Source organism: Arachis ipaensis, chromosome B06 (genome assembly GCF_000816755.2).
Source record: "Arachis ipaensis cultivar K30076 chromosome B06, Araip1.1, whole genome shotgun sequence".
Classification (NCBI taxonomy): domain Eukaryota; kingdom Viridiplantae; phylum Streptophyta; class Magnoliopsida; order Fabales; family Fabaceae; genus Arachis; species Arachis ipaensis.
The window spans coordinates 61,818,857-61,829,181 of record NC_029790.2 but is presented as its reverse complement, the minus strand read 5'-3'; the positions used below and the strand labels follow the sequence as shown (position 1 = coordinate 61,829,181).

General features: G+C 40.3%; 1 pseudogene; it reads left to right on the top strand.

The window, feature by feature from the left end:
* LOC110263757 overlaps nucleotides 1,309-10,325 on the top strand; it is a 17,517-nt pseudogene continuing 8,500 nt past the window's right edge.

Genomic DNA, 10,325 nt, shown 5'->3' with positions numbered 1-10,325 from the left:
AGGGCTCAGAATGAAATGATGGATCCATGCTATACTGAAAAATGTTTTCTGAAAACCACTGAACTATTGCTTTATACTGAGATTGTTGAGCGCTATGCGCCCGGCAGGGACGGCAGTTGAATCCCGCCTGTCGAGGTAGTGGCGGCGGCATAAGTGCGGTGGTTCGTCCCGCTTGCATTGAGATGTGAGGTCCGTGGCAATAGTATCCCGCTCGCATCCCTTCGGATCACTAGAGTGTGCAGGCACAAAATCCTGGACGGTGTTTCGAGCACCATATCTCAGGGGTTCCCAATTATGATTCCGAAGGGCGACATCTCCATGAAGATGTGTCGGGTTGGTAGTTGAACCGACAATGTGATATTACAGCCAGTAGGATAGGCATTCATCATGTGCATCTTTTATCTGTTTGTGTGCTTTGCCGACTTGTAATTGCTTGCCTTATTGTATAACATTCCTAATTGCCAATTTGAATTACTTGCCATATATGTCTATACTTGGGTTTTACTTGCATTGTAAAAATTGTATTTTCTACTAGGATTGAGGAGGTTCGGAAGGCGGCGGCGATGTGATCACATGGAGGATAGGTTGGTGAAGGCTGTGGGACAGCGGAGAACTATTAAATTAGAAAATCCTTTAAGTTAGAATACCCTTTATCATGTTAAGGTTTTATTTTATTTGTTAATGTTTTAGACATGCTTTAAGATGAATCTTGTGATGGATATGAAGTTCTAGGATTGCCTTAGGCGTCTCGGGGTCTTATATCTTACATCACTGGGCACTGTTACCATACTAAGAATTCTGGTTCTCATACCATATTTTGTTGTTGTTTTTTAGATGCAGGTCGCAACCCACCTCGGTGAGTTATTTCGATGGTGACAGAGCGGAGGATCTTGGATATATTTTGGATGTCTTTTGATTATTTTGTTTGTATCTCTCACTTTTGTATTTACTTTTGCCTAGAGGCTTATTTTGAGAGAAAAATTATTATGAGCTGTTTTAACTTCCAAACTTCTGTATAGTCTGTATATAACTAGCAGGCTTAAACTCCACGAGCTGTGGCTAGATTCTTATACTATTATACTCTTATCTTTTGTTATATTATATCTGTTTCTTGTGCGTTAAGTTAGTAGCTTCGTGAGTATGTTTTGCGCGATTTTGAATCCTGTTTTTGAGCTATATTCTTCATCAGTCTTCTAGAATATATTATTTCTTTCTATATATTATATGTCTAAGCTTTGAACTATCGTAACTTTTGATTAACCTTTGTTTTACGACGCGAGGTAAGGCTTAGGGTAATTAGGATGTTACATGATTCCTCCTTCACTTTACAATCTTTCCGATATTTGAGATTTTCATTTAAGGAAAAACCAATTAGTGGGTACTCTTCCTTCAAATATAGACCATGCTTTTCCCAATCTCCAGCAGTTTACTATTCCATTGAACCAATTTACTGGAACTTTTCCATCTTCAATTTCTAACCTGTCTCAGTTGCAAGTGTTTGATATAGGAGTGAATATTTTTAGAGGACCAATTCCTCTTACTTTGGGAATTGGCTTGAACAAGCTTCAGCAACTTATAATGGACTATAACAATCTTGGGAGTGGACAAGCTCATGATTTGGATTTCCTTTCCTCACTAACCAATTGTACTCAATTGCAAAGGTTATATTTTGAGGCAAATAATCTAGGTGATGTTATGTGGGTTAATCAGATATCTGGGAGGATACCTCAAACAATTGGGAACTTAATCGGCTTGACTACACTTTTTTTGGCACAGAATTCCCTTGAGGGATCAATTCCAGATTCAGTTGGAAAGCTTAAAAATCTAGCAAGATTGAACTTGCAACAGAACAAGTTATCTGGTAACATTCCTAGTGTTATTGGTAATCTTACAAGTGTTACTTGAAACAACTTTGCATACTGTATGTACATACAAATAATTTATCTGGTGAACCCTGGAACTTGGTGCTTGTTCTACTTTAACAGACTTTTGGCTGACGAGAAACTTCTTTCATGGAAGTATACGTTCGTTCTTTGGTTCTCTAAGAAATATTGAAATCTTAGACTTCTCAATCAACAACTTCTCAGGCGCAATTCCGAATGAACTTGAGAATCTGACTTTTCTGAATTATTGGAACTTGTCTTTTAACCATCTTTATGGTGAGGTCCCAATAGGAGGAATCTTCAGGAACACCACGACAATGTCACTCATTGGAAATGAAGATCTCTATGGTGGGATATCTGAACTTAATCTCCCTCCATGTCCTGAGTTGCTTTCACATAAACATAAGAGTTCTTTTAAAGTTAACCTGATCATTGTAATTAGTGGGGTTTCGACATCTTTTGTGGTTTTCATCTGTATTTGTTATTTGAGGAAACAGCCTGATAAACCCCGATTTCATGGTATATTTTGTGCTTATTTTAGGGGATTTTACCACCTTTTCCCACATTTATTCAATGAAATAGCATGGTTTTGTAATTCTCCCTTGAATTGTACTTAAGTGTAAAAACATGCTTTTTAGACCCTTAAATTGATGATTTTAATTCACTTTAATTCCCTTCGATGCCTTGATGTGTTTGATGAGTGATTTCAGGTTCATAAGGTGAGTATTGGATGGAAGAAATGAGGAGAAAAGCATACAAAGTGGAGAATGCATGAAGAAACAAAAAAATTGGGAATGAATTGATGGAAGCACACGCGTACAAGACGCGCGCGCAGAAATGATTTTGCCTAGATACGCGCACGCGTACATGACGCGTCCGCGCGGATGAAGAAATAGCCAATCGACGCGCACGCGCACATGGCGCGTACGCCCCGATACTAGCACGTGACCCACTTAAAGGAAAAACGCTGGGGGCAATTTCTGAGCTGCCCAGGCCCAAATCCAACTTGTTTCTGAGTGTATTTCATGCAGAATTGAAGTCCAAGCAAGGGGGAGCAATTAGTTAGTCAATATGAGCCTTTAGTTAGTTTTCTAGAGAGAGAAGCTCCCTCTTCTCTCTAGAATTAGGTTAGGATTAGGTTAAAATATCTTGGATCTTGAATTAATTACTTGATTTCATCTTGGTTCTTTTACAATTTCTCACTTCTACATCTTGTCTTTCTTAGTTGTAATGTTAAATTCTCATTTTGCTATCTTTTATGTTGATGAACATTGTGGATCCAAATTCCTTTTAATGCAAATTTATGTTTCCATATCTCTTTTATGTTACCTTCATTGACATTGTTGAGTTCTTGCTTATGATAGTTGTAGGTTTCCCTAATTTTAGCATTTTGTGATGTTTACTTCTATTGCATATTAGGTGTTTGATATAATGTTTTCTATAGTTTTTGAGTATTTCTCTTGACCCTTGGACTAGGCTAAGGGGATTGAGTGATCTTGAGTCCTTGGGCTTCATTGAATTGGTAAATCTAGGACCCTTGGGATCAATTTGATAACCATTAACTCTAGCCTACTACTAAGTTGATTAGTAGCTAGGTTAGGACTTATGGATTGATATTGATCAAGTCATTTGACGTACTCCAAGCCTAGGAGTAGACATTACGTACTTAAGCCTTTAGTGAGTAGACCTAATGAGCTCGGTTCTGCATAATTATCAATGTTTGAATTGTTGACAAGCATAGTGATCTCAATTACCTAAGTCTTAGCCAAGAGTCCTTTATCTTGCTTTTTTTAATTACTTGCTTGATTTACGCATTTTGTCATTTAATTTCTTGCCTTCTTATTAATCAAACCCCCTTTGCCCTTTCATAGCCAATAATTGACCACTTCATTGCCATCCTCGTGAGACGACCCAGAGTCTAAATACTTCGGTAAATTTTTATTGAGGTTTGTACTTGTGACAACCAAAATTTTTTGCATGTGAGGATTCTTTGTTGGTGTAGAACTATTCTTGCAACGAGAATTCATCCAATTGAAGAAATTCTATACCATCATAGAAGCCGCGCGCATAAAAAAAAATGGCGCCGTTGCCGGGGATAGCAATGGTTCTATGTTATTGGCTATTGTATATATTGTGAATATTTTGATTTTTGGTTTGTTTGTTGACTTTTGCTAGTTGTAGGATTTTGTTTTCTTTGTTTCTTGTTAGTTTTATTTTTGTCTTATCTTATCACCATGAATTCTCATCACTTTGGTTATGAGTGTGGTTCAAACTGTGTTGTAGGAAATGGAAGCTTCAATGAGGATGTGCATCAAGGATTTGGAAATCAAAGATGGGAGGAGTCCCAAGCTTATGGACAACCTTCTTGGCAACAACCCCCTCCGAACTCTGATGGGTATAATCCTAATCCTAATGCGTACCAATCCAATGTGTGTGATGACCCTTATTGTGATTGTCAACCACAACCACCACATGCATATGAACCCCCTTCGAGACATAATTTTGAACCACCTTACTCACAAGCTTTCTACCACCATTTACCTTCATATGACCCTAACCCATACCCACCATACCAGCCACCATATGAACCACATCTAGTCCTACCACCTTTCCAACACCAGTACTCCCATGAATTACACAGTCCATACACACCACCTCAAGAATTTCACCAATATGAACCACCTTCTGATTACAACAACCTTCCCTCAAACAATGAACCTTCTCTCCCACCATCACCTCCCGATGAAGCCCCCATGTTGGAATTGAGAGATCTTGAATCTCATATCTTAAGGCGACAAGAGGAGGATGAAAAGAAGTTTGCGGAGTTAAGAGCAAAAATGGCTATCATGGTAGAAGCCATTGGTAACATGGTCTCATCCTGCCGAAGCCTATGTGATCAAGGCACTCCCCTTGTTGAATGTGGAGAAGCAACCAAAGAGCTTAGTGAGGGAGTGAACTTGAAGCTCCATGAAGAGGAGGAGGAGTTAAAACAAGAAGTACAACAAGTGGAGGAGGTAGAAATTAGTGAACAGAAGGAAGTAGTGGTTGGATGTTTAGGATATGTTGAGCACATAAAGGAATCTCAAGTTGAAGAGCCCTCTTCCACGAAGTTTGGAAGGAATGTTAAAGAGGAGAGTGACGTTGAGGAAGTGGATAAAGAGTCGAAGGAAATTGATCAAGAAGTGGATTCCATCATTAGTGATTTTTTGTCCACATTGATCAACCTTGATGATCTTGTTGAGCCTTCTTCCAATGAATTAGAAAGCAATGTTGAGGAGGACGTGCAACCTCCAAGGCATATTGTGAATGAAGGATTGGAAGAAGTGTCCCAATCAACAAGCCTTCCTACATATGATGATTTCGCATCAACATATGACCCTTTAGAGCTTGACGAATCCTTCCCCACTATGCTTGGAATTGATGACGAGGTAGACTTCACTAAACCCCCTATCTATGATGAAGGTGAACTTGAAGAAGCTTGGCGAGAGGTAAAGCTTGAAGAACCTTGCCAAGTAGTGGAAGCCTCTAGAAGAAGATGGACGGGAGTAGAGCGTGCTTTGTCAAGATCCTTGGGAACTCTTCCACCTAGGTTGTCATCTAATCTTTCATTTGAGTGGGTAAAATTTCTAACTCTTAGCTTTATTATCCCACTTGAGTATGGCTTGCTTGAGAGGGATGGCCAACTTAGGGCGCTTTGTGGAATTAAGCGAAAGAGGAGGATGTTTAGTAGTTGGCGTTGCAAGTCTAGGCTAATTATGGTTGAAGCTTCAAGGAGCAAAGGTTGGTGTCGTACTCAATTAAATAGGTCTAGGAGGATAGTTTGGTGCCTTCATGAGGATTCAGCTTTCTTGTCACCCGAACGGAATCAAGGCGATCAACTAGAAGATGGGTGCGAAGATAAGATATGGGATCTTGGATCACAACATGGAAATCAACCTTGGGAACTCATATCTTGGAGAGAACCTCACCAAAGCTTGGTGAAAATGGTTGGAACTTCTGACAACCAATTGAAGGACATGCACTCTTGGAAGTTCAAGGATGAATACAGACATAAACCACCTTGACAAGGATCCTTCCAAATGTCCAACTTAAGGGCTTAAATCAAAAGTGCTTTGTGGGAGACACCCCACCATGGTAAACTCTTTCCACTCTCTTGTAGATATTATAAATGAATGAATTGGGTTCTATTGTATATAGTTTCCTCACCCCTTAGTATATTTTGTCTTTCTTGCTAAGTTGTTTATAGATTATATGCCTTAACTAGGGATGATTCTTTGAATTTGAGTTTTTGCTTGGATTGCAAGTTTCCTCAATTTATTTGAAAAATCCCCAAAAAATTCAAAAATATGTTTAATTTTGCATCTTAGCCAGTTTTAGAGTCTTAGAGGAGGTTGGAAGGATTAGGAGCTCTTCTTGATGCTCTTAAAAAAAAAAGCTACGTGCGAGAGCACAAAGCGCGCGCGTGTCGGCTGTAGGTTTCGCGCTTTCTGGGCCAAGGACCAGAGAGTTATGCCACTTTTGGGCCAACTCTGGGCCTCAAGCCACGCGGACGCGTGCATGGTGCGTCCGCGTCCCTTTGTGTTTCCCTACCCACGCGTAGGCGAACCTGGCGCCTCCGCGCCCTATCATTAATTCTCTCATCGACGCGCAAATGCACAGTGCATGCGCACGTCGGTGAGATTTTTCATCACCCAGGCCAAAGACCCGAGAGTTATGCCAACTCTGGGCCAGTTTTGTTCCTTTGGCCCAGCTCACCCACGCGAACGCGCACCATATGCCTCCACGCCCATTCCCATATCTCCCATCCACGCGCAGGCGCGTATGACGCTTGACGTTGGGATTTTTGCCAGTAAAGAATGTCATAAAAACAGTCGCGTTGTAGATATAGTCTCTAAACCGACAAAAATCCCTTCGTACAAACGTTTTGGTTGTCACAAGTAACAAACCCCTTTAAAAATTGTTAACCGAGTATTCAAACCTCGGGTCGTCTTCTCAAGGAATTACAGGGAAGTATGTTCTTATTATTGGTTATGAGTTTGTAAATTGGGGTTTATTAGGAAGTAAGGTGGTATCTAAAAGTAGAAGAGAAATAATAACTCAAGAACATTGAACCTGGGATTTAGAGGCACTCCTAAAACTAAGAGAAATCCTAAATCCTAATCCTAAGAGAGAGGAGAGAACCTCTCTCTCTAAAAACTACATCTACTCCTAAAATTGTGAATTGTGAAAGCTTCCTTATGAATGGATGTAGTCCCCCACTTTATAGCCTCTAATCTGTGTTTTCTGGGCCGCAAACTGGGTCAAAAACAGTCCAGAATTCGCTGGTTTCGAATTTTGCCACGCTGGATTTCTGTCACTACGACGCGGCCGCATGGATCACGCGATCGCATCATCTAGCGTCAGAAGAACTATAGCATATTATATATCAAATCGAAACCCCGGACGTTAGCTTTCCAATGCAACTGCCTTATAATATCTGAAAACACTTAACACACATATCAAGGCATCTAATGGTAATAAGAGAGGATTAATAATAAGCAAATATAAGATCAAAGAAGCATGTTTTCAATCAAAGCACATAATTAGGAAGGCAAATGTAAAACCATGCAAATAATATGAATAAGTGGGTAAAGAGTTGATGAAAACCACTCAATTGAGCACAAGATAAACCATGAAATAGTGGTTTATCAACCTCCCCACACTTAAACACTAGCATGTCCTCATGCTAAGCTCAAGAGAAGCTATAAAGATGAAGAGGAATGGTAGAAAGTATGAAATGCAATCCTATCTATATGAATGCAGCTAAATGTGAAATGCTTCTACCTACTTGGTTTAAAAGTAAATAAATTCTCCAAGAATAAATATGAACTGGATTTCACTAATTCAAATCATAAAAATGAAGTACAAATAGATTTGCAAGAAGAAAATAGCTTATGAAAGCAGGGAACAAGGAATTGAGCATCGAACCTTCACTGGAAGTGTATACACTCTAATCACTCATGTGTTTAAGGTTCGATTGTCTCAATTCTCTACTATCCTTGCTTTCTAAGGCTTGCTCTTCATCTAACAATCAACATAAGTTTAATGCACAAATACACAAATCAGGAGGTCTTTTAAGGGTTGTAATGGGGTTAGGGTCAAGGTAGGATTGTATTTGGTCAAGTGGACTAAAATCTGAATCCTCAATTAACTTAAACTTTCTACCTAACTTTAGACAATCCATGTAATCATAATACAACATCTAACCATCCATTAACCATGTTTTCCATATATTCATGCATTCTAATTTCAAGTACAGTACATATGCGTTGCTTTCACCACTTACTTTGGGGCATTTTGTCCCCTTTTATTATTTGCTCTTTTTCTTTTCTTTTTCTCCTTTATTTTTTTTTATTATTTTTTTCTTTTATTTTTCTCAATGCATATGATTAAAGTATTGAATGCATGAACATATTCTCAACATTCTTTCACATTTTCAGAAAATTCTAACATACTCAATTCTCAAACCAAATGTTTCCAAACCCACTTTTCCCACACTTAAATCATAAGCACTCTCACTAGTCTAAGCTAATTAAGGATTCAAATTAAGGACATTATTGTTTTCCGCTTAGAGTTAATGATGTGCTAAATAAAAAGAACAAAGGGGGTACAATAGGCTCAAAATTGGTTTGCAAGGGATAATGAAAAGTAAGGCCATATGGGTATGTAAGCTCAGTGAAATAAAGGCCTCAATCATATAAGTGCATGTATACATCAAATTATGGAAATATAGAATTAGGCAAGACAAAGATCACATTTTTTTGAGAGGAAAAGATAAGAGAATAAGGATTCGGAGAAGAAAAGATAAGAAAATTGGCACTAATCTGGATAGGTTGTGTGACGCCGGCGACGCGGTCGCGTGGGTGACGCGGTCGCATGGTGCGCAATAAGGTTAGGCGATGCGGACGCGTGGGGCACGCGATCGCGTGACTTGATTTGTGCTAGTGGCGCGAGTGCAGCCTCGCGGTTGCACAACTCTCTGTTCAAAACTTAGTATTGCCAAAATCCTGGGTGACGCGATCGCGTGAGGGACGCGATCGCGTGAGTGGCCATCATGGGGATGTGATGCGGACATGTGGGGCACGCGTTCGCGTGGTGAGGCTTGGGCTTTCAGCACGATTCCAGCCCAACTCCAGCTCAACTTTCGGCCATGCACCCTTTGACGTCGAAATCCAGGTCACGCGGCCGCGTGGGGCACGCGATCGCATGGGAGGCCAGTATTCCCCTGCGACGCGGACGCGTCAGCGATGCGGTCGCGTGGGACGAATTGTTCCACTGGCACACCTCCAGCCTTGCTCCAGCGTGACTCTCTGTTCGTTTTTATTTTCTCTTCTCTCCTTGCGACGCAGACGCGTCGCTGATGCGGTCGCGTCGCGTGCTCGCTTTTTTTTTTATAATCTGAAAAATACAGAATGCAATGTTAATATGAATGTGATGCAAAACTCCAGGTTCAATATAACAAAATAGAATAAAATTCAAAAATAAATAAAACTAAGTAATGGAAAGGGAACGATCATACCATGGTGGGTTGTCTCCTACCTAGCACTTTTAGTTATAGTCCTTAAGTTGGACATTTGATGAGATTCCTGCTATGGTAGCTTATGCTTGAACTCATCCAGGAATCTCCACCAGTGTTTGTGATTCCAGTAACCTTCGGGGTCCCAAACTAGGCATGTAAAACCCTTGAGCAGCTTCAAAAAGATTCTTAGGCTCCCGGGGTATTGGATGTCAGAACAGATTCCAGAATCCCAAATCTTGCTTTTACACCCGTTTTTGTCTCGATCTGCATTTTTCCAACCGGGTGAAAGGTGATCTGAATTCTCACTGCAGCGACCAAACAGCTTCCTAGACCCATTCAGTTGAGCTTTATACCAACCTTTGCGTTTGAACTTAAAACTTCCAACCATGATGAACCTTGCAGGACAGTTCTTACCACTGACCATCTTCCTCTTACTCTTAATGCCACAAAGAGCTCTAAGTTGACCATCCGTCTCCAGTAGCCCATATTCAAGTGGGATTAGAAAGCTATGGGATATGAATTTTACCCACTTGAATGTTGTGAAGGATGATGGCAACTTAGGGGGAGGTATTTTTAATGAAATTGCAAGCTCCACTCCCTTGTGCTCTTCTCTGATAATTACCACCTCTTTGCAAGCTTCTTCAATTTCAACCTCTTCCTCTTGGCAGCTCTTTTCCAATTTAATCTCCTCTTCATTGCTTTCCAAGGGCATGGGAGGTTGTGCTTCTTCTTCTTGAATCTCCATCTCTTGATCAACCTCTTCCAAGTCTTCAACTGTGATATGCCTTGGAGGTTGTACACCTTCCTTAGCATCAATTTCAAACGTCTTGAAAGGGGGTTCTATGACTGGACTTTCCCATGGAGGTTCTGCATCTCCTAAGTCT